We start from the raw sequence: 25,464 nt of genomic DNA on the forward strand, positions 1-25,464 counted from the left end.
ATAACCGTGGGACGTAAAACTCAAAATTTCATTTCATTTCATTTTGGTGTATCCTTGTTGCATTCATTTGAGAATACCAATAACTTTCAAGTTCCCATACACATGCCATTTGATTATATATAGATAGATAGATTCAATGAAGTTCAATAACGCATTCATAACTTCATACATATCCTTTGTATGAGCCGCATATGCTGCAGGAACAGATGAGTGAACATATCTATATGAAGAAGCCTTTAAACAAAGTTTAGAGTTGTCAATAAACAAGTACCACTCGGTGGGATTATGTTCATGTCCCAAAGACTAAAATAAACCATCTACATCTTTGCAGTAAACAATGCCTCCATTTTCAACAAAATAGTCTGTAATGCTCCGCTATTGTGCAGCAGTACCGCATTACAGTATATACAGTATATATACAGTGAAAAACTTTATATATATATATATATATATATATATATATATATATATAAAGTTTTTCACTGATCTAAGAATAATACATTTGAAAAATTGAGTTGAGTTGAGTTTAACGTCCATTTCAGCAGCGAGGCTATATGAGACTGGACCTACTGATTAACGTGGAATCCGAACCACATGGGCTCCCGCCGGGAATCAAACCCGGGCCTCCTACGCCAAAGGCTCTTATGCTAACCGCTTAGCCAACGAGGAGTTCTAGATTTGAAAAATTGTTTGAAGAGTTACATACATTGAATAATTTATTGGAAGAGCATTTTAAAAAGAAAAGTTAATTACCAGGTAAACTAGAAATAACGAAATATTATTTGTGATGAACTGGATAATTAAAATGCAGCATTAATTTTAAGTTTAGGTCGGGAGAAACTTTTCTCTTCCTCTCCCTATAATGTCCTGCCACTGATACGAAATGTTTTGATTAACACATAAAATTTTAAATTTAAGTTTACTTCAAAATTCTATGTCATTCAAATAATTCACTTTCCTTAACCATCGTTTCCCTTAGCCTAAAGGGCATAATTGTGGGACGTTAAACTGAAAAATCCCATAACTTTTTTTCTTTTTTCTCATCTCAAAACACGTCCAGCTGTCTTCTTTCATCCATCGAAATGTCCATGTTTCAGACACATTTCATGCCCAGGTACGAACCTTTTACAAAATCAGAAAGTACGCGAGAAAACAATGAAATCTGGTTTTTTTTCAAATACCAAGGAATTTTATGAGAATGTACAGTCTTGTCCAAAAATTCTTGTCATTTCATCTCTATTTTAAGCTCAGTATCTTAGGCACGGACGAAATTTATTTATTTATTTATTTATTAAATATGAATTTTGTATGGAAAAATGGGACCTTTATCCTAAGAAAAAGAGAGAGAATTTCTCCCACTTGCGAGTGTGTAGGAATATGACTTTTAAAAGACAGATTGATGTCCAGATTTTTTGAACAAGATTATACATTCATGAATAAATTGCAGTCACCCTTAAACTTGGCAGCTTGCAATATAATTACGCTTCTTTTAAATAAAAAGGATTCATGTTTATATATGCTGCTTATATAACTTTGATCAGAAATATTAATTTTTAATTAATTTATTTTATTTATTTTACAAAATTGAATCTTCTTTAATAATGTTCATTATTGTTTTGTCATTTTGATTGGCGTTTCAGGTTCTTTCTTTTTACCGCAGAGGTTGTATAAAACTGGAGCATAATATGAGATCCGAACCTGGGTAACGACGTCCATGGCACCAGAGTTTCCTCAATCACACTTGCAGCCAGGCTATAATGAAAAAAAAAAATCTTTTAATAGAATACTATTTCATTGGAACTTGCTTCTTTTATTGATTTCTTAATAAACGTATCATTTTTTATTGTCACAGTTTTAAAAATCAGAGAAACAAACATTATAAATAATACAGGGTGAGTCAAAAGTCCTTCGACACCTGCATAAGTTAAAAAATCGACTGGAAAAGTAAAAAGTGATGATGGGAACAGAGGTTTGATGAGGGGCCGCAACTTTTGGAGTGTATGTCATTCATGGCCACCATATTGGAATCCGCCATTTTGGATTCAAGTCATTTTTTTTAAAATGGGAAGGGGGATGTATGACACATCAAATAACAGTAGCTTGAGCTCAGGAATTTAGTGGTGTAATTTGTTCTTTTCTATCTTGTACAGTTTAGAAGTTATTAATGTTCAAAGGTGGGAAATTACCTTGATACTGACCCAGTTCTCTCTTTGTTCCAGGTGATCTAAAATGGGTCTGACACGTGAACAGAAGATCGAAATCATCCTTATATCAGGGGAACGCAGCTACCGAACAATAGCAGCTGACTAAACAGACGGTACCCAGACAGAGAACCGGTATCGCACAGCACGGTGGCTCACGTGATCACCAAATTCCGGGAGACGGGCTCTGTTCAAGATAGGGCACGTAGTGGGCGACCAAAGACCGCCACCAATGAGGAGCTGCAACGGCGGTTGTTGCGTCATTTGTAAAAAGTCCTAAACGAAGTACCCGTCGTGTATCCCTAGCATGTGCAATAAGCCAATCCTCCGTTGTCCGGATATTGCACGCCAATCAGTGGAATCCTTACAAGCCGCACATGCAACATAAACTCAACGAGGATGACCCTGATCGCCGGTTGGAGTTCTGCATGTGGGGTACTGAACAACACGAACTGGATCCTGCAGTAGTAGTGGCCGCACTATGGCTAGTCGAGTCAGCAAAACTTTAGTGACGTCATAGGTCAAAGGTCAATGACCTTGGCCCAGGTCAATGACCTAGGGGTATTTAGGACCACCCCCTCTAGATTTTGATAGGGGTACCTTGGCCCACTCCTTAAATTTTGGCAGGGGTACCTAGGACCAACCCCCTTAAATTTTGGAAATTGCCAAATCTAAAAATTGGGTATGGTAGCCTAGGACCATGGTATGTACCTCTATTAGTGGTAGGGGTTCACCTCGCTCCCTTTCATGGATAAAAAATTGCCAAAAAGTTAAATTTGGGGTTTTTGGACCTAGTTTATTCCCTTTGATGAGGTTTAATTAACTTATATAGTTATATAGGCGTAGTGTTCATTACCTTTCAAAAGACATGGGTATATTGGTACACCCCTTTAAAAATTTGAGAGGGGCACCTTGGCTCACCCCTTCAATTTTGGAAATTGGCCTATTTAAACATTTGGTATTATAGTATAGGACCCTAATATGTATCATGATAAATTTAGGTGGTCCACCTCGTTCCCTTTTAGGGGTACAAAATTGCCAAAATATAAACGTAAGGAATACGTTGTACTACGTGTTTGGTTTTTGACCCATTTTACCCCCTAGGATGAAGTCCTATTATATAATACTGTTATATGGTCATGTATAGGGGTCCATTCCCTATCATAAGACATGGGTATATTGGTGCACCCATTTAAATTTTAGGAGAGGTACATTGACCCACCCCTTCAATTTTGGAAATTTTCCAATTTAAGCATTTGGTATCATAGTACAGGACCTCAATATGTATCATGATAAATTTGAATGGTCCACCTCGTTCCCTTTCATGGCTAAAAAATTGCCAAAATGTAAACGTAAGTAATACGTTGTACATTTTTGGTTTTGACCTAAGTTATCCCCTTTTATGTGGTGCTATTATCTTATATGATTATATGGGTATGTATAAGGGTGAATTATCTTACGTAAGACATATGTATATTAGTGCACCCTTCTTAAAATTTGGGAGGGGTACATTGGATCACCCCTTAAATTTTGGAATTTGTTTAATTTAAGAATTCGGTAGCATAGTATAGGACCCCAATATGTATTACTATAAATTTGGGTGATCCATCACGTTCCCTTTCATGGGTAAAGAACTATCAAAAAATTAAATTTCAGAGGTTACTGACCCATTTTATTTCATTTCTTGAGGTCTTATTATCTTATATGAGAATATGGGCATGTATAGGGGTATATTCTATTTTTTTTAAAGATATAGATACAAAACTGCTAAGAAACCATGAGTTACAGAGCAGATGTTGCAGAAAATGAGGGAGAGGAAGATGTGGAAACAGGTTGATACAGAAGAGGACAGAAAGATATACAGAAAGTTAAATAATGAATTACGAAGAGAAACACACAGAGCGAGGGAAGAGTTTTACAAAAGAAAATTCGAGGACATAGAAGAATTAGAAAGAGTTAGGAAATATGAGGAAATGTACAAGGAGGTGAAATCTATGGAATTTCGGAGGAAACAAGGGGGTATTATGATGGCAGTAGAAAATAAGAATGGGAAGGTAGTCAGCGAGAGAAATGAGGTCATAAGAAGGTGGAAAGAATACGTTGAAGACTTATGAGAGTAGGGATAGACCGTGTAGCCTAAATGTTGAAGTAGAAAATGAAGTAGGCGACGATGATAAAGGGTTTAGTATTCTTCGGGATGAGTTTGAAAAGGCTATATCCGAGATTAGGAACGGAAAGGCAACCGGAATAGATAACATACCAATCGAATGCATTAAAAATATAGGAGACAAGGGAAAGGAAGAATTGTTGCGACTATGCAATGAAATATATGAAACAGGAGAATGGCCAAAAGACTTTCTGAAACGATCATGATACCGATGACTAAGAAATCGAACCCAAAGAGATGTGAGGATTATAGAACTATTAGTCTCATATCTCATGCAGCTAAAATTCTGCTCCGAATACTGAACAGAAGGTTATATGGAAGAACAAATATAGATGTTGAGGAGGAGCAGTTCGGGTTGAGAAGAGGCAAGGGCACAAGAGATCCAATTGGATTATTAAGGGCGATCGGCGAAAGATTTATAGAAAAAGGGAAAGAGGTGTATGTTGTATTTATTGATCTAGAAAAGGCTTTTGACCGCGTGAATTGGGAATTGTTGTTGGGAGTTCTAACGAAGATAGGGTTGGAATGGAAAGATAGAAGACTCATAACAAACTTATACATGAACCAACAAGTAAGTGTTAGGATAGAGGAAGAACTGACGAAAGAGAGTGAAATTGGAAAGGGAGTTCGACAAGGATGCTGCCTCTCGCCAACACTATTTAATGTCTATCTAGAAGAGATAGTGAAAAAGAACCTACATGATGATGATGGCATTTCGGTAGGAGGTAGAATAATTAGATGCATAAGATTTGCAGACGATATGGTGCTTCTTGCAGAATCTGAAAAGAAAATCAATAAAATGTTAGAAAAAATGACAAAGGGCTTTGAAGAATATGGATGAAAATAAATGTTAGAAAGACAAAAGCCATGGTGATTTGAACGAAGCGGTCTGTGTCAAATATAAAAGTAGGAGGGGAGAAAATAGAACAAGTGAATAGTTTTCGATACCTGGGTAGTATTCTTAGTAATGACATGAAGTGCGAACGTAAAATAAAAGCAAGGATAGGAATGGCGAAAGAAGCCTTTAGGAGGAAGAAAAGTCTGTTTTGTGGGACCTTGAATAAAGAGTTGAGAAAAAACTCATAAAATGCTTCGTGTGCAGTGTTGTACTGTATGGGGCGGAAACGTGGACATTACGTAAAGGTGACGAAAATCGACTGAAAGCCTTTGAAATGTGGGTGTGGAGAAGAATGGAAAGAATTAGTTGAGTCAAGCGGAAAACGAATGAGAGAGTGTTAGAAATAGTGGGTGAGAAAAGACCACTTTTAGATATTATTAGGAAGAGGAAGAGAAACTGGTAGGGACGTTGTCTAAGAAGAAATTGTATCATGAGGGACGTCCTAGAAGGTATGGTGGCGGGAAAGAGAGGGAGGGGACGAAGGAGACTACAATTGATGGATGATATTAAAACAGAAAGATCATACGCGAAGACGAAGAGGTTAGCGGAGGACCGTGGAGCATGGAAGCTTCTCAGCTGCGGCAAGTGACCTGCCAATAAAGGCAGAATATCTATGATGATGATGATGAGATACATTGGGTGATATCAATAAAAATAAGTAACTACTCCTGAGAAGTCCTGCTCGAGAATCGGAGTAACTACAGCTGGAGTAATCTCCTCCCTCAATTTCGTATCAATAAAACAAGCCACTACTCAGGTCTAGTCTGCTCCAGATTTATGAACGTTTACTCGCGCTTCCTCTGCACGTAGCACTGAGTCGTATCAATAAAAGAAGTGATTACTCTTTTCTCCCATTCATCGCGCAGTCATTTCGTTGTTTTTAACCTATGGCGTAGTATCTTAAAAGCCATGAAACTGGCAAGTAGCAACGACAGCTTCAATCAAAGTGCATTTATGGATATTGTAAAAGAGTTTCCAGTGGTACTTTCAAAGTCACAGCTACCAGAAAGTAAACGAAGGAAAGCCGAAACTTTGAAAGTAATTACAGTGAAATGCAACGAAATATCAAATACATCTACGACTGAGACACAAATTCAAAAGAGAATCTTTAATATTCGAGCGAGAATAAAACAAAAATAAAAAAGGAGAAAAAAATTAAAAAAAAAAACGGGAAAGAAGAAAGTAATACTGAAACCATGGGAATGAACCTATTTGAGCTGATGGATGTTGATTGGAATCCAGCAATATCAAGATTAACGCGACAAGCGCATATCACGTGTTGTCCAAGGTCTTTGTAGATTGTTTGGCTTTAAGAACGAAATCAGACACTTGGCTCCTTTGTTTTCTTTTTAAAAAAGTCCAGCCACCCACGTCATAAATCACGTCCATCTGATTGCGTTTGCCACACCATACGTGTCCCCTTTCGCCTTGACATAAACAAAATACATTCTCATATATACACCCTTTCTATCAACGTTGAGTTGAGTTGATTATTAGTTTAACGTCCTTTTCAGTAGTGTGCCTATATGAGACAGAACCCACTGATTAACGTGGAATCCGAACCACATGAGCTCCTGCCGGGAATCGAACGCGGGTCTCCTATGCCAAAGGCATGTACGCTAACCGCTTAGCCACGAAATAGCTCTTCCTATTAACGTATTACTCTCCAAAATACTAGGTTTCTTTAATGCCACTTGTGTGTAGTCAAGTGCTCCGATAGCACCCGGAAATGTATATTGTTCTTGCCACTCTGCCTTTGCTGTTTGCATATTACGCACACTTCCGGAAACAATCCATTTTCAGGTAGACATAGACAGTACTTTGAGCCACACCAGAATCCCCTGACATTCCGACCTGGAATCCCGGATCACTCACGTAACGCAAGAAAACCAAGGGCACCGATTTCTCTGTAAATTGGGGGGGGGGGGCATTCAGATGCAGAAGGTATATATATCAGGATTTTAAGACAAATTGCACTCAAATTATGCCAAATATTGTATATTCATAAATACAATAGGGGCCCACATGAGCTTTGGGGGGCCCGAGCCCCCTGGCCCCCACAGGATCGGCGCCCTTGAAGAAAACCCGCATCTTTTCATCATTACGTAGTCCACCACCCGGAATTTCGGTTGATTCTCCTTAAAAAAAATGTTGTGCTAACCACTCTACATTTTCTTTCATAAACTTATAATGCTTTTTGTAATCTCCATTTCCAACATTTCTATGCAGTTTATAAGTTTTTCTACGTAGTAAAACAATCATATACTCTGCCATATTTCGCACGGAGTCACCTATTTAGCTTGCTCCACAAATTTGGAGAAGTTACTAGCATCACAGAGGAGTCTTTGATTTTTATTTATATCAAACGCGTAGTAGTTACTCGGCTCGAGAATAGAGGTGTGGTTACTTCAAAAGGGCGGGGCTTTTCCGAGGTCAGCCGAGACGACTAGTGCTCAGTTCTCTTTTTATTGATACCAATGCGAGTAACTACTTCAAAATTGGGCGTAATGAGTAACTTCTCCGTTTTATTGATATCACCCATTGGTGCATTCGTTGACAAATTTGAAGTACATAGGCCTCCACCTTAAATTTTGGAAATTGCCAAATTTAAACATTTAATATAGTACTATAGGACTCTAATATGTATTAGTATAAATTTGGGTGAACCATTCCTTAAATTTGGGAATTATCAAATAAGTTGGTGTCCTCTTATGGCCAAATATTCAAATTTTAAAGGTTATTGACCTATTTTATCTTCTTTGATACGGCTTTAGCATTGAATGAGTACATGATTTATTACTTTTTCATAAGACTCAAATGTATTTGTGTACCAATCTTAAATTTTGGGAGGGGTACATTTCTTATTGTCATATCAATAATTGGTAATTGTTCTTAGAATTGGGTGGTATCTCATTCATTGGGTAGGGGGTGCGGTGGCTCAGTGGTAGAGCGTTAACCTCTGTTGCTTGGGGTCACTGGTTCGATCCCAGCCCCCGCCAAGTGAACTTTGTGGTGGACAAACACCGTGCTCGTGGGTTATATCGAGGTTCTCCCGTTTCCTCCCACTTTCTTCATTCCACCATTTCACTCATCTCTCACCATCACCGTCTGCTTTAGCCTAACCGGCATAACCGTGGGACGTAAAACTTAAAGATTACATTTAATTTTTTTAAAATCATTGTCAAATATTAGTATCATCACGTGATCAGTTATTGACATATGATGGGATTAGGAGTCCAGGACATTGGTACATTGAAACTTTGTAGGATAATTTGTAGGATAATTGTCAAAATGAAATTACGTCATTAGTTTTGATTATTCCCGCCTATGGACCAGATATAAACGTAAGCGATACGATGTACCACGTGATTGACCTTGATGAGGTATTCATTTCCTTTGTTGTGGTACTTCTTAAGTTTGAGTACACACTTCTAGACAACAGTTGGTTGTGCTAAGGTAAACAATTGACGGAGATTATTGACCTTATTGAACATATAATGATGATATGATTAATTCTAAGACTTAGGTATATCGAGAGAGGTACGTAGGACCATTCTTTAAATTTGGGAATTGTAGTAAACAAAATTTTTAGTATGAGGTGCGAAATTTGAAACCATACTTTGAACTTTAGTGATAGCTCGTAGTCTAAGATCATTGGTGGTGATTGATTTGACCTTGAGTTTTCAGAAATCTGATAGGTAACCTTATTGAATCTTATGACTCATACTCTAAAGACAATACATGCTACAACACTGAAATTTAATCACAAGGTGATGTAATCTGACACTGACAAAGTTATTGTTGATGCAATTTGATTGGCTGATCACTATCTTTCATGCAATCTGATTGGTTGATCACTATCTTTCGTGCAATCTGATTGGCTGATGTTTTTCAAATCTTTGCTGCATTCGGTTTTAAGTTTTGTTTAACATTTATTAATTACTGTTTAAAAATCTTGGTTTGAACACTTTCGTTCAACATTTTGCACTCACTGATAAATATGGTCAAAACCGTTTATTTGTTAATCGAATAGTTAAAAACCGGACAATGTTTGACGGTTAACCGTGAAACGGAAAATTATTTGTTTGAAAATTTTTTCAAAATTTTTACTTTGAAAATTTTGTTTGAAAATTTTTTGTCTCAAAATTGAAAGTGTTTATTTTTTGTTTCAAAATTTTGTTTGAAAATTTTTGTTTGACATTTTTTGTTTCAAAATTTTTTTAAAAATTTTGTTTGAAAATTTTTTGTTTGAAATTTTTGTTTGTAAATTTTTTCGTTTGAAATTTTTTGTTTGAAAATTTTTGATTGAAAAAATTTTTAAAGTTTTTGTTTCAAAATTTTGGTTTGACATTTTTCAACTCCTGCGTTTGCCAAGGGCATAGTGTTCAGCGACGAGGCGTATTTCACTTTGAACGGGGAGGTTAATCGACATAATTGTCGACACTGGTGTGTGGGTTGACCCGAGTCGAGAACATAGTCCAGCGAAGGTGATGGTGTGGTGTGGCATATGGGACACCCACATCATTGGGCCATTTCTCATTTACAACACCTTAACTGCACCACAGTATCTGATGCTGCTGCAGGACCTTGTGTTCCCTGCCACACTAAACGCTGACGGCATTTTTCCATCTTATTTTCAGCACGATGGAGCCCCTCCACACTATGGACTTGGTGTCCGTGAATGGTTGGATGAACAACTGCCAGGGAAGTGGATTGGTCGCCGCGGTCCCGTGGAGTGGCCGCCCAGATCCCCTGACTTAACGCCCCTTGATTTTTATCTATAGGAACATCTTAAGCAGATAGTGTATTCTGAGACAATCCGTGATTTGAGACATCTGGAGGAACGCATCCAACAAGCCTGTGACCAAATTTCAGGAGATATTCTCCTCCGTGTGCAGTCAGAGTGGTTGCGGCGACTACAGCTGTGCATTGTACGGGATGGACAACACGTAGAACGTGTGTTGTAGCATTCAGTATCAAGGTAATTTCCCACTTTGAACATTAATAACTTCTAAACTGTATAAAATAGAAAAAAACAAATTACATCACTAAATTCCTGAGCTCAAGCTAGTGTTATTTGATGTGTCATAACTCCCTTCCTATTTAAAAAAAATGACTTGAATCCAAAATGGCGAATTTCAAGATGGCGGCCATGAATGACATACACTCCAAAAGTTGCGGCCCCTCATCAAACCTCTGTTCCCATCATCACTTTTTACTTTTTCCGTCGATTTTCAAACTTATGCAGGTGTCCAAGGACTTTTGACTCACCCTGTATATTACTTAAACGGAGGACTTTCTGTCATTGTTCTAAAACAGAGTTTCTCCACCTGGGGGTCGCGAAAGTTTCATAGGGATCGCGAAGATAAGCGAAAGGTATAAATATAATTAGAATCTAATATCGGAAAATATTTTTAAATATTATGTTGAATTTTGTTTCGATAGGCAATTTTATTTATTTATTTTTTTATACATACTGTCAAGAACAACAAAAATAGGTCTACTAAACATTTTCAACAGGTGCAGAGTTATTTAAAAATCAATTTAAATGAAAGAGGTATGATATGGAACTAATGAGAACTGCATACTGAAATACTAGAAAAATACAAATGCAAGAAAACTTGCATATTGAAATACAATTAAAACTGAAAGCCAATGCAATACATGAGCATGATGTGTTATTTCACTAGTGCGGCAATGTCCGATTCAATCTTCGTTACGCACATTATCAAGTCATTTAAAATACTCAATAATTTTTTTAACAACTGCCCAAGTTCTTTTTTTTAACCTTTAGAAAATATTTTTTATCATATGACCCAAAATTAAGTGAGTTATGTATGAAGTATTAAATTTTTCAAAGGGCCTCCATTTTGAAACAGTATAACGGATCGGATTCGATATTTGTAATATGAATGAAATGACCAAATTTGGTTTTAATTCATTCGCTTTTAGGGAAGTTACTGTATCCACTATATACAAGAAAAGGATTATATTATTATAGAAATAGATGGATATCGTGAGATCTCCACAATAGGTTTATTAAAAATCCCACACAAATTTATTACAAACCTGAAATTATAAGGAGGTCACTGGCAAGAGGATGTGATAAAATGGGAGTCGTGATAGGAATTAGGTTGAGAACCACAGTTCTAAATCAACAGAAAAGCTTCTGCTTCAATTCCAAATATTATTATACAGTATATTGTTTTATTAATGTATTGATTAGAAATATCTCAAATTATCGCAGTTTGTGTTTCGATACCAGAATTCTAATTATTGCGCAAAAATTCGAATTATCGAGGCCGCGAGATGTAGCCAATTACATACGCAACCAGAACTACATTTTGGAATCTCTAACTTTCAAAAAGATTTTGCACAGTGGCGGATCTAGCCGAGGCAGGGGTGGACTAGCCCCCCCCCCAGTTTTTTGAATGACAAAAATAATATAAGCTATTATTTATATATATTTGAAAGCTTATAGTAAACTCATGATGTATCTATTATAATCTGCGTTCTGGCTGGCCCCCACACCAACTTCTTGATTTCGAAGGTAGGAAATGGTATTGGTAACAGTTTGTAAATTCTTTGTTCTGATTTCAGTTACCCTGTTCTCTTGTGTATTGAAGAGCCACATCAATTGACAATACAGTTATTGTCAATAATACCCAGTAACCCACCCACTTCTTTATCTGTTGTAGCACGTCAGTCGAAGGGCGACAGGAGCAACAGCTCACCACTCTCCTCTGTTTTCAGTTACCGTTATGGTTTAGTCTGGAGCTCATTGCACGTATGCAGTCAAAAAGTTTTGCAAAAGCGGCGGTTATGTGATTACTGTGCAAAGAGCTTCTCGGTTAAAGCTGGCTATTCCACGTAACACTAACTTGCAGTCGATCGAGAATTTCCGAACAACGGGCTCAGCGTTGAAAGAAGACAAAAATCTAACCGACCTAAAAGTGGACATTTGTCTAAGAATATTGAGCAATTACAAACTGTGGCCTTTAGAAATCGTTTTTAAATTGTATTGTCAATTGTTTCAAATCGATACAAAGCGATTACAGACTGTTTTCAATGTCCTTTTATATTTATGAATAAACAAATTTCTACTTGCAATACTTTTTATTTTATTAGGCTTTAAAATGTGGCAGTTGATATTCGGTCATTCTGTATAATTGTAGAACGGTAGAAGTTACACATTCAACCGCAAGATGGCAAGAAACGTCGTTCGGGAGTTGGCATCTATTGGGGATAAATTGAAACTTGATGAAATGATGAATTGAACCAGAAATTAAAGTGTTTTGCGTGGTCCGTTTTACTTTTTTTTTTTTTTTTTTTTTAAGCAGAGTTTGTAATCCTACTCCGAAACTGGGATGTCTGGGGTTCGAATCGTCTTACGTGAATTTTTCAGTCTTCTCCTCAGACTTATTCTGAAATGCTATTATTAATATACATACTCTGGGCAATGTCTTCCAAATATCCTCTGGTTTCATTGTTACTTGATTCCTATGTAATGTGATTTCACGGTTATACCTGAAACTCGGTTATTTTAAAATAATTAACAAATAAAGAAGATCAATTGAAATATGTAAAAGAAATAAGTTGTTTGTTTTCACGTACATTTAAATTATGTTGTTTGGTATAAAGTAGTGACTAGAAAGACACGAGAAAGTTTTCGAGATAATTAGAAGATTTATGGCTGACGTTTCTTGTTGTGCTTATATAAATAACTACTGATACATAAAAGAGAAAAATAAACTATATTTTTTCGTTATCAAATATGTGTCAAGCATGTACGGCGCCAGAATATTCATACTGTAGGTAGAAATTGGTTTGGAAAGGTCAACAAATATAATTGACTAGCTGAAATGCCCGTTCTTCGCATGGGGATGGGATGTATCTGAATCCCTATGGTTATTTCTTTCAAAAACAAAATCGAGAAGGGGTATTTTATTCTTGGGGATGTTTCGGAAGATTTTCTCAAAAACAACACAGTCAATTTTGTTCATATTTCGCAAATAAATATTTCATTATTAACCCTATTATGTTGTGTAAATTAAACCTTACTAAAAAAATTTACAAGGGGTTGTTTACTCTTGAAGGTGAGTTTCTTTAGTAATATTTTCTCAAAATCGACTCAGGTAATTTTGATTATATTTCAAAAATAATTATTTCATTAGGATTCCTCTAATGTTGTACAAATGTCTTTCGTTGGGTAATGTCCACAATTGGGTAATTTACTTTTGGGAAGAGGTTTTTTTTTCTTTTAGTTTTGGAAAATACGACATGCAATTTCGTAGTTACTTTATAAACAAATATTTCATTAATCACCGCAACATACATGGGCGGACTTAGGATTTTAATTTTGGGTAGCCTCGCTCCCTCGCTTATGAATACATACGCACATTTGATTGATTAATGACAGTACGAAATTACTTTTAGAGTAATAGTTGATGCTATTTGTTAAAGAATTATCTATCATTAATATAAATAGTGGAAAATATATTTATTATTTATTGTATCTTTTATCGTTTATATATTTTTTCAAAATTTTTGGGTATTCCCGTGCCTACCCGGCCTACCCGCTAAAGCCACCACTGGCAACATATTACATGTTATTTCTTACGGAAAAATATACAACGTATAGTTGTTTTGGTAACGAGTTTTCTCTGGCCAAAGTTTTCCAAAAGCGCCTTATAATTCTGTTGGTATTTACAAGAAAATGTTTCATTAATAACTACAGCACAACATGATTTAGTTTAAGGAATTGGAGAGAGAAAGTGTAGTGTCTGGCCCGTATCATTTATTAGTCTTGGGGTGCGTTAGTTTTGGGTGAAGTATTCCACAAACGCCTTATAGATAATTTCGTTCTTATTTTAGAAGAAAAGGTTTCATTAACAACTACAGCACATGATTTAGTTTAAGAGAGAGAACGTTTAGTGCGATGGCGCGTACCTTTTATTTGTTTTGATTGACACGACTCAAAATTTGACTGTCGATAACTCAAGACCAGGTGCCTGCGTAACATATTTATTTCACACATTTATACAGGCATAACAGACCAGGGTCTGCCATTATGCCAAGTTTGATCCAGATGAAGCTACTTTGGTTGAGCTTGTACAATTCTACAGGTACAGTGTTCTCAATTTTTCAGGGAAAAGTCGAATGGAGGACGAAAATAAAATGTGTCGTATAAAGCCCACACTTACAGCTATACTATTTATTTTAAAATTCTAAAATTTCTCAGCACCCTAATAGGCACTCACTGCCTGGTGCAGCCTGAAATAGGGAATCGAATTGTTTTCAGTGCTTTAAATTATTATTAAAGGTTTCGTGATAAAAATAAACTGTGTCGTATTAAGTCTAGACTTATAGGTTTTCTGGATGCCCGTAACATTTATTATTAAATTTTGAAATTTCGCGACATGGGTTGGGAAAGTCTGACTGCGGAGGAAAGGTCGCGGGATGTCACTCTAACTACATATCGATACTATGCTCAAACGACTCCTTTTTAAGGTTTTAGCAATATGAAACAATCAGGGAACCGGAGATATCTTCGATCGTAAGCGTCTTTGAATTAGGAGCTTTAAAAGTTCAAATTTGAACAGATTTTCCCAAAAGTTTGAAGTAACCTTTTTTTTTTTTTTTTTTTTTTTAAGATAGATGGTTCATTGTTGGTATCGAGAGATTTTCTTGCGTGCCCAACAGAGTGGTGAGGTCAAAGTTATGGATTTTGTAAGATAAGGCCACATATTTAAAAGGTATCTTATCACTTGCTAATTGCCTCCCGTTTGACACACTGCGGGTCGTTAGGTATTTGCTTTTCCTATTTGACTGTACTGTCATTCAAGTACCATTTTCCTGTGTAGTCAATTTTAACGCTCGTAATTCAAACATGCTTGCGATGGAGGATTTCTGCGGTTGCTTAATTTTTTCATATATAAAAAGGAGTCGAATGAGCATAGGATGGATATGAAATCAGAGTGACATCCCGCGACCTTTCCTTGTGAGACTACCGCCTTGACTTGTTCCGTACAACAAACGAATCACGTATGGAACATTCATGAGCTCTCGTTGATCAAGTGGCTAGCACACGCATCTTTCGTCCATGTTGTCTTGGGCTCTTTCTCCAGTAAGATAATATTGTGAACGCGTTACGGTGGTATGGATTGCACCTTAAACAGTATGTCGACATCTGATATAGCCTCGGCGCTGAGAAAAGATGCTTAAGTCCAACAAAAATCAAAACTAAACTGAAATATTTACTTTATAAAAAGGATAAAGAGACTCCTCATACCGCAAGCGATTTGAATTTCTGAATAGTTTTCGATTTCTGAAATGTTCGATCTGCCTATTTCTTTTGTGTAACCCTGTATATAGTAATGTATGGTCAGTGTACCAAGTTTTATCAGCATATTTGGAATCAGAAAAGATTAAATTGAATGAACATTAGTGGCGGACCTAGAAGGTAAAACCTGGAGGGCGACAGACAGAACTCAGTCTGTGATAGGTATACCATGAATTTACTATAACTAACAAAAGTAGTATATATATATAATAGCTTAAATTATTTTTGTCACTCAAAAAACTGGGGGACCCAGGCCTCCTGGCCCCAGGCTACATCTGCCACCGACGAACACAACTTATAATAAGTAGCTAAAAGTACTTACACAATCAAGTGTAGGGACACATACTCCATTATAATCGTGTTCGCAGCCTTTTGCACATCTTGTGTCTTCGCAAGCAATGCATTTATTGAATTCAGAAGACGGTGCTCCACAATCTTTGGCTGTTGTAACACTAAAACAAACAACTGCATTCAGAGCAAGTAGTAAGAAAATAATTTTTTGTGTCGACATTGCTTCTTCACCTCTCTTTACTGATAGAAAAGTGTAAACATTAAAAAAAAAATCCTCTATCAAACGACTTGAATTGTTTAAGTTTTCACTCAGAACAGGTTTCCGAATCTAATTTATGTTGGAAAATCGAAAATGACATTATCACATCAGAAAATCTGTGTTAAACATGTCTCCTGGCGCGATAATACCACAACGGAAAGAAAATATTTTCAACTTGCTGTTTCAAACATTGATAAACTATCTTCTTGCGCACAGTATTTCTAGATACAGTATAAAAAGCATTTAAGTTTGCCCAAAGTTATATCATGATTAGGTTATTAAATATTCATTTAACAAACAATTTGTTACATGGCTTTTTCCTAGGTCACGGTGGTTCAGTGGTGGGGATGCGCACGAATCGAGTCAAGTCGAGATTTAAGCCTATCTCGACTCGTCTCAAGTAAATGTCTCGACTCAGAAAATATGTATCTGTCTCGACTCGACAGTTTCTTTCTCGATTCGACTCGAATTCGAGATGATACGTCTCGAAATTCGAGTCGAGACAAAATATACGAGTTAAAATATACGGACACATCAGCCAGAACATTATGACTACCTACCTAATTGTCACTATGTCCACCTTGGCACGGATAAAACTGCGACGCGTCTTGGCGTGGACGCAATGATCTTTAGTAGGTCACTGGAGAGAGTTGGCACCACATGTGCACACACAGGTCACCTAATTCCCGTAAATTCTGGGCAGAGGGGGCGATGCGCTCTGACTTCACGTTCAATCACATCCCAGATGTGTTCGATTGGGTTCTGATCCGGCGAGTTGGGGGGCCAGCACATCCCTTGGAATTCGCCCCTGTGTTCCTGGAACCACTCCATCACAAATCTGGCCTTGTTATATGGTGCATTATCTTTTCAAAAAAATGCCACTACCGTTGGAAAACATGGTCGTCGTGAAGTTATGTACATAGTCTGCAAGAAGTGTGCGATACGCCTCGGCCGTCATGGTGCCTCGCTCGAGCTCCACTAGACACATGGATGCTCACGTGAATGTTCCCCAGAGTATAATTAAGCCGCCGCCAGATTGTCTCCGTACCTCAGTACAGGTGTCAAGGAGCTGTACCATAGAACACGACGGATTGGAACCTTCCCATTTCATTCAGAGAATTTATAAAGTTCACTTTATCGCAATAATGTTATACAAACTAGATATAGGCTACGGATAATAGTTTTATACAAACTAGAAAACCAAATATTATTATTATTATTATATTTGAAGTACAATCAAATATCACGACATTAATTATTAGTTTTAATTAACTGAATTGAGATGAAAATTAAATCTTGATTTCGAAAGATTAACTATTAAGTTTATGCGCTCTGTACCTTTCTAAAGTAATAAATGCTGGAATTGGTTTCAAGGCTGTTTCTGAGTGAATATTTAAAAAATAAAATTAAATTAAAATTATAAAAAGCTTTTCGAAACATTCGAGTCGAATCGAGATTTTTACGAGCAGTCCCGACTCGACTCTAAAATTCGAGTCGAGAAATACGTTTGTCTCGACTCGTCTCGAATTTTACAAAGTATGTCTCGACTCATGCGCATCCCTATTCAGTGGTAGAATGTCTACCTCTGGGATGGGGTCCGTGGTTCGATCCACAGAAAATTAAGTTTGTGGCCAACAACATCGTGTTTATGAGTTTTCCCGGGGTACTCCCGTTTCCTTCCACATTCTCATTCCATCAAGTACTGCCTCTACATTCACTTACCTTAATCATCTGTCTCTCTTAACCTAAAGGGTATAATCACGGTGGGGCCGCGGTAGCTCAGTGGTAGAAAGTTCACCTCTGGTGAATGGGATTCTTGGTTCGATCTGAGCTCATGCCAAGTGAACTTTGTGGTGGACAAACACCGTATGCATGAGCTTTCTTGGGGTTATGCCGTTTCCTCCCACTTTATTCATTCTACCGTTTCATTCATTTCTCATCATCACCGTCTCCTTTAGCCTAGCCATCAGATTCGTAAAACTTCAAGATTTCATTTCATTTTCATAATCGTGGTACGTTAAACTGAAAGATTTCATTTTGCATAATTTTTCAATGTAATCAAGAGTTGTTTTATTTAAGAAAAATAAAAGTAAGTTCATGGGATGCTGAAAGTTGCAGAGAAGAATACTCATCCTCCTTATAGTCATGGCGTGTTCAGACTTTGCATTAGGCTCGTGCTTTCCGTTTCTCTACCCTGGGCTCGTGCTCATTAACCCTCTTGAGAATTGCTCTTTCTCGGTCTTGGACTCACTATTCTAAACGCGACTCGTGCAAATTCTGTGTTGAGTTCACTATACTCGTTGGGGTTCGAGATCCTGAAATTTCGGGCTCACTATTCTGGATAGAGCTCTGGCATATTCAGGTGAGCTCTTACTAACTTCGTTGGAGTTCGCTCGGGCTTAGGATGATCTCGAGCCTTCGGCTTGCGATTTTGGACACTTCTGGTCATGAAACACTCTTTAAATTTTTCCCATAACCAGTAGTGCTTACTCAGTCGCTTTGACCTCCAAACTTTCGTCCCTGGATACAACTTGGTTAAATTTTTTTCTTCATCTGTCAGCTATAGTTTTTATGCATTTTTACTTCTTAACTGGTTTATGGTTTTAACTACTTTATTGTCAACTCCATCAATATTTAGGGGGCGCGGTGGCTCAGTGGTAGAGCGTTCACCTCCGGTGCTTGGGGTCCTTGGTTTGATCCCAGCTCGCGCCGTGTGGACTTCGTGGTGGACAAACACCGTGCTCGTGGGATTTCTCGGGGTTCTGCCGTTTCCTTCCACTTTCTTCATTCCACCATTTCCCTCATCTCTCATCATCACCGTCTCCTTTGGCATAACCGTGGGACGTAAAACTTAAAGGTTTCATTTCATTTTTCCATCAATATTTGATGACGTACTTCGCTTCATGATTCCCCATGTGGGAATTTTTGGAAGGGATTTGGGCGATCAAACGACTTTTTAATTTGATAATGCCAGTACATCGACTTGCATTGCCATTATTGTGTTTTTGTAGTAGGCAAAAGCCGAAAAATGATTATAATGGACAAATAAGTAACTTGTCAAAATAGTAACGTTTATAATAATAATAATAATAATAATAATTATTATTATTATTATTATTATTATTATTATTATTATTAATATTATTATTATTATTATCATTATCCTCTCCCTTACAGAAGCCCCATACTGCTGAATTGCATCAGCAAATATATGAAGGTGATTTCTCAAATCGATAGGGAAAAAGTTTGAATGAATATGAATTAATAATTTAATCATTGATTTTATTAGAGCTACGAAAGTGCCTAAATGATGATGACAACATGTTCTTAAACGCAACTACGAAATGAATGAATATACTAAGTTATACACGATATTATATACAGTGTACCAACGGTTTACGAACCCTCCGTTTGCATGCGAACATTTTTTTCCCCAAAATTTCACAATACGATCACAAATACGTTTGTACCGTTTGGCAATTGCAAACAGAGTCCTTGATGTCTTTCCGAGGTGGTAGTACGAAGCAGTGCTGTGGTTGGAGCTGAGCAGTGGCGTCGGGTTCTGCAGTTCACAAGAGCACGTGAACCACCAAATAGATTGCGCTGTTTATTGCTCCATAAGGTATTTAATAATATTTAGAATATATTATATTGTCGTTTCGTTTCTACTCTCAGCTTGCTTTACTCCTTACGTATATGCATTCCATCATCACACCACCTTCACAACAGAACAGCAAGCGTGGTAGACTTTTGTGTGTAGTACGGAAGGGAAGCGCGGGCAGCTGAGAGGAGGAACTGCGATCTCCTGACGTTCAAGTCAAGATTTGATCGTGCAGCATTGACATCTGTTGTTGACTTTGCTGAATATTTAAATATGCCGGTTTTTATTATTTAAATTCCCTCTCTGCTCGTATTTTTCAATTTTCACAAATATCTGACTTACCAGAATTAATAATTATTAACACCAGCAAATAACATTAAAAGGTATAGTTAGTGCGTACAATGTAGATCACTTGTGTTAATGAGATTTTTCCATTAGTGATTAATAAATGAAACAGTTTATCACAGTGATAGTCTTTCTTTCAGGGATATTTATGTTGTTGACATATTTCATTTTTGACAGCGGAGGCGCGTTCAGATTTTAGTGGAGGGAGCCTCAACTGAAAAAAGTTTGAAAACCCCTGTTCTATATCTATCGCTCCGTAAGTTCGCATAATAAACCAGAAAGACAGACAATTTGTTGTAGTTTGACTTTGTGATCATAGATGGCAGGCGTAGGTAAAACTGTTCGTACGTGAAGTTTCACTAAAAAAATGGAAGAGAAAAAATATGCAACCAAAATCGAACTGCTCCTGGAAACACTGTAAAAGCTAAGAAGTTACCATATGCCCTTTATTTATTTATTTATTTATTATTGCGTAGGTGGGAGCTAGCAAGAGAAGCTGGGTACAGCTAGAATATAGTGTTGCCTACGACACGAGAAAAGAAAAATTAGATTTTCTCGTCTCTATTTTCGAAGAATTTTCTTTTTTCTCTCGATTCTCCGAAAGCTTTTTTCATGTCATCTTTAATTAATTTGTTAAACATAAATAATTGAAGCTTTTAATTAAACATGAATTGTGACCTATCACGCACAGCGGGCCAAATGCTCGAGTGGAACAAATAGTTTTGTATAAGTCTAGAAGAAAAAGAAGAATGAAAAACACTACTTTTAAGCGTGCGTAGTCCTGGCCCCCCCACCATCACGCAATTCTTCGAAAACAATTTCAATCGTTTGTACTTCGTTCGCTCCCATTTGCTCCACAGTTTTTCCGTTTGCTCCCTTACCGTTCCCGAGAAAATGGAATCTTAAAGTGGGGGGCCGGAACAACGTCGTTCCAGCCCCCCCACCCAACTAAAAATAATCACTGAGGGGAACGGATGGTGGCATTCGTTTGTACTTCGTTTGCTCCCATTTGCTCCGCAGTTTCTACATTTGCTCCCCTACCGTTCCCGAGAAAATAGAAATTTAAACTGAGGGGCCAGAAAAAGGTGGTCACACACCCTCGAATTAAAAACAGTCACAGAGAGGAACAGATGGTCGCATTCGTTTGTACTTCGTTTGCTCCCATTTGCTCCGCAGTAGCTCCGTTTGCTCCCTTACCGTTCCCGGGAAAATGAAACCTTAAAGTGGGGGGCCAGAACAACGTCGTCCCAGCCCCCCAATTAAAATAATTGCTGAGGGGAACGGATGGTGGCATTCGTTTGTACTTCGTTTGCTCCCATTTGCTCCGCAGTTTCTGCGTTTGCTCCCCTACCGTTCCCGAGAAAATAGAAATTTAAACTGAGGGGCCAGAAAAAGGTGGTCACAGACCCTCGAATTAAAAACAGTCACAGAGAGGAACAGATGGTCGCATTCGTTTGTACTTCGTTTGCTCCCATTTGCTCCGCAGTTTCTGCGTTTGCTCCCCTACTGTTCCCGAAAAAATGGAAATTTAAAGTGGGGGGGCCAGAACAACATGGTCCCAGCCCCCCACCGAATAGCAGAGAGGAACGGATGGTGACATTCGTTTGTACTTCGTTTGCTCCCATTTGCTCCGCAGTTTCTACATTTGCTCCCCTACCGTTCCCGAGAAAATAGAAATTTAAACTGAGGGGCCAGAAAAAGGTGGTCACGGACCCTCGAATTAAAAACAGTCACAGAGAGGAACAGATGGTCGCATTCGTTTGTACTTCGTTTGCTACCATTTGCTCCGCAGTTTTTTTTTTTTTTTCGTTTGCTTCCCTACCGTTCCCATAAAAAATAGAAAATTAAAGTGGGGGCCAGAACAATATGTCCCAGCCTCCCAATCAATAGCAGAAAGGAACGGATTGTGGCATGCGCTTGTGGTTCATTTACTCCGCAGTTCCTAAGTTTTCATCCTTACCGTTCCCAAGAAAATGGAACTTTAAACTGTGAGTTTCCAGTAAAAGGAGCCCGGGAACTTCGAGGGGCCAGAAAAAAGTGATTCCAGCCCCTCGAATTAAAAAAAAAATGTTCACGGATCGGAACAGATGGTCGAAATCGATTGTAATTCCTTTGCTCTCATTTGCTCCGCAATTTGTCCAGTTGCTCCCCTGGCGTTCTCGAGAAAGTAGAATTTTAGACTGAGGGAGTCAGAACAACGAGGTCCTAGCCTCCCACGCAACGGTAGAGAGGAATGGATTGTGGCATTCGCTTCTACTTCATTTGCTTCAATTTTCTCCGCAGTTTCTCAATTTGCTCCCCTGCCGTTCCAAGAAAATGCGTAGGTGGTCCAGGAAAGCGTAGACCCAGCACCTCGAATTGAAAATAATTTCAATGAGGAACGGATAGCGGAATTCTTTTGTACTTGGTTTCCTTCGCGTAGCTACATTTACTCAGTTACCATTCCCGAGGAAATGGAACTTTAAAGTGGAGACTAGAACAAAATTGCCCCAGCATCCCACTCAAATAAACATAATAACATAGGGAAGCGGATGGTGGCATCATTTTGTACTTGTAGTAAAAAATAATTGTTTGCGTGATTTGCCGCGAATTGCTCTGGAATTTTTTCACTTTCTTCCTTACTGTTCCCCGACTTTTTAGAAGGTTGAGCACTGGGATCACATTTCCACACCAACCACTTCAAAATTCCTCTTTCTTAGCAACAATCGGAGTAGACGAGTACTCAGAGCAATTGTGGAGCAAATATGAGCAAACGAAATATAGCCAACATTCACTCCCCTCTGCGATTATATAAGTTGGGAGGGTGGTTGAAAGCACGTGTGTAACTTCTGTTTACTCGAGAACGCTAGGAGAGCAACCCAAGAAACTACGAAGCAAATCGAAGTTAACGAAGTACAAAATATTCCACCATCCGCTCCCCTATGTTACTATGTTTATTTGAGTGGGATGCTGAGACAATTTTGTTCTAGTTTCCACTTTAAAGTTCCATTTCCTCGGGAATGGTAAGGGCGTAAACGTAGCTACTGCGAAGCAAACGAAGAACAAACGACTGCCGTCATCCGTTCCTCATTGAAATTATTTTCAATTCGAGGTGTTGGGACTACGTTTTCCGGGACCACCAGTTTAATGTTCCATTTTCTCGGGAACGGCAGGGGAGCTAATTGAGAAACTGCGGAGCAAATGGGGCAAATGAAGTAGAAGCGAATGCCACCATCCGTTCATCTCTACCATTGGGTGGGGGGATGGGAACATGTTGTTCTGGCCCCTACATAAAATTTCTATTTTCTCGGGAACGGTGGGAGCAAACGGAGCTACTGCGGAGCAAATGGGAGCAAACGAAGTACAAACGAATGCGATTATCTGTTCCTCTCTGTGACTGTTTTTAATTCGAGGGTCTGGGACCACCTTTTTCTGGCCCCTCAGTTTAAATTTCTATTTTCTCGGGAACAGTAGGGGAGCAAATGTAGAAACTGCGGAGCAAATGGGAGCAAACGAAGTACAAACGAATGTCACCATCCGTTCCTCTCTGCTATTTGGTGGGGGGCTGGGACCATGTTGTACTGGCCTCCCACATTAAATTTCTATTTTTTCGGGAACAGTAGGGGAGAAAACGCAGAAACTGCGGAGCAAATGGGAGCAAACGAAGTACAAACGAATGCCACCATCCGTTACCCTCAGTGATTATTTTTAGTTGGGTGGGGGGCTGGAACGACGTTGTTCTGGCCCCCCCACTTTAAGGTTCTATTTTTTCGGGAACGGTAAGGAAGCAAACGGAGATACTGCGGAGCAAATGGGAGCAAACAAAGTACAAACGAATGCGATTATCTGTTCCTCTCTGTGACTGTTTTTAATTCGAGGGTCTGGGACCACCTTTTTCTGGTCCCTCAGTTTAAATTTCTATTTTCTCGGGAACGGTAGGGGAGCAAACGCAGAAACTGCGGAGCAATTGGGAGCAAACGAAGTACTAACGAATGCCACCATCCGTTCCCCTCAGTGATTATTTTTAGTTGGGTGGGGGGGCTGGAACGACGTTGTTCTGGCCCCCCACTTTAAGGTTCCATTTTCTCGGGAACGGTAAGGGAGCAAACGGAGACACTGCGGAGCAAATGGGAGCAAACGAAGTACAAACGATTGAAATTGTTTTCGAAGAATTGCGTTATGGGGGGGGGGGCAGGACTACGCACGCTACTTTTAATCATTTTTTATACCAATATTTCGTAATGAATATAGTATCATATGTATAAGACTATTAGGTATTTACGGCTATGGATACATCGTCAATCAGTATAATTAATCGTATGGCTTTAGGAACTTGAAGATTCATCGCCGCAGAAACAAAATTCCTTCATTAGATTCTTTTCTATGCCAAGTCAATTAATTCTCCATCCAAATTCGTGAGCCCGGTCTCGAACAGCTTTCAGCTCAATAAACGTGTTCGAGCCCATGTGAACATGAATCCCATCGGGGGCTGGAATGGCTCAGTGGTACAGCGCTCACCTCTGGTGAGCGGGATCCGTGTCTCGATTCAGCTCCCACCAAGTGAACTTGGCGTGCTTGAGTTTTCTCGGGGTTCTCAAGTTGTTTTCCACTTTTTTGACCCCCCAATTTTGTTTATTATGACTACTATCTCCCTTATTCCTAGATCGTGGGACGTTAAGCTAAAAAAAAAAACGAGTAATACTGAATAAGTGGAAAGTCAGCCAAAGTTGTTGTTCAAGGGAGCGAGCATGTGCGAACCTCATTGAGGACAGCGAGCTCAAGCTCTTAGTGAGCGCGAACCCAGTGAACTCGATAGAAGACTCGTCGAAATTGTAGGAGGAAAAAAAAAAGAATACTCTGAAGATGTATTTCGAAAACAAGAAATATGATAGTTGGATACATTAAAAACAATGGAGAGATCACACTATTAGCTATGGAGGAAATAGTAAAGGGAAAAATACGTAGAGGAAAGCTGTGATTGAAATATAAGAACCAAGTAGTACAAGATGTATGGAAGAAATAGTACAAGCAAATGAAAAGTCTGCCTCGGGATAAGGAAGAACGGAATACTGCATCCAATCATTGAAAAGGTTCTGACTTTAGAGAGAAGAAAAGCCCGAGCTTAATCAAGAGCGAATCTGAGCTAAGGTTAGTGTCGTTGAGATTAGTGAGCGCGAGCTCCATTAAGGATAGGGATCCTGAGCTCCTATTGAAGATAGGGATCCTGAGCATCCAATTAAGGATAGGGATTCTGACCCTCCCATTGAGGAAGGGATCCTGAGTCTTCCATTAAGGATAGGGATTTTGAGCTCCCCATTGAGAAATGGGATCCTGCGTCTCCCATTAAGGATAAGGATTCTGAGCTCCCCATTGAGAATAGA

General features: G+C 38.5%; 1 long non-coding RNA gene across 1 annotated transcript; it reads right to left on the reverse strand.

Annotated features, from left to right (window-relative positions):
• Positions 1–1,546: 1,546 nt before the first annotated feature.
• LOC145693887 (uncharacterized) lies at positions 1,547–16,290 on the reverse strand. Its single transcript, XR_014132839.1, has 2 exons — positions 15,931–16,290; positions 1,547–1,752 (listed from the first exon to the last, which is right to left on the reverse strand). It is a non-coding gene; the product is annotated as an uncharacterized LOC145693887 (long non-coding RNA).
• Positions 16,291–25,464: the final 9,174 nt, after the last annotated feature.

This window comes from Thermobia domestica, chromosome 9, assembly GCF_964235325.1.
Source record: "Thermobia domestica chromosome 9, izTheDome1.hap1.1, whole genome shotgun sequence".
NCBI classification, from domain to species: domain Eukaryota; kingdom Metazoa; phylum Arthropoda; class Insecta; order Zygentoma; family Lepismatidae; genus Thermobia; species Thermobia domestica.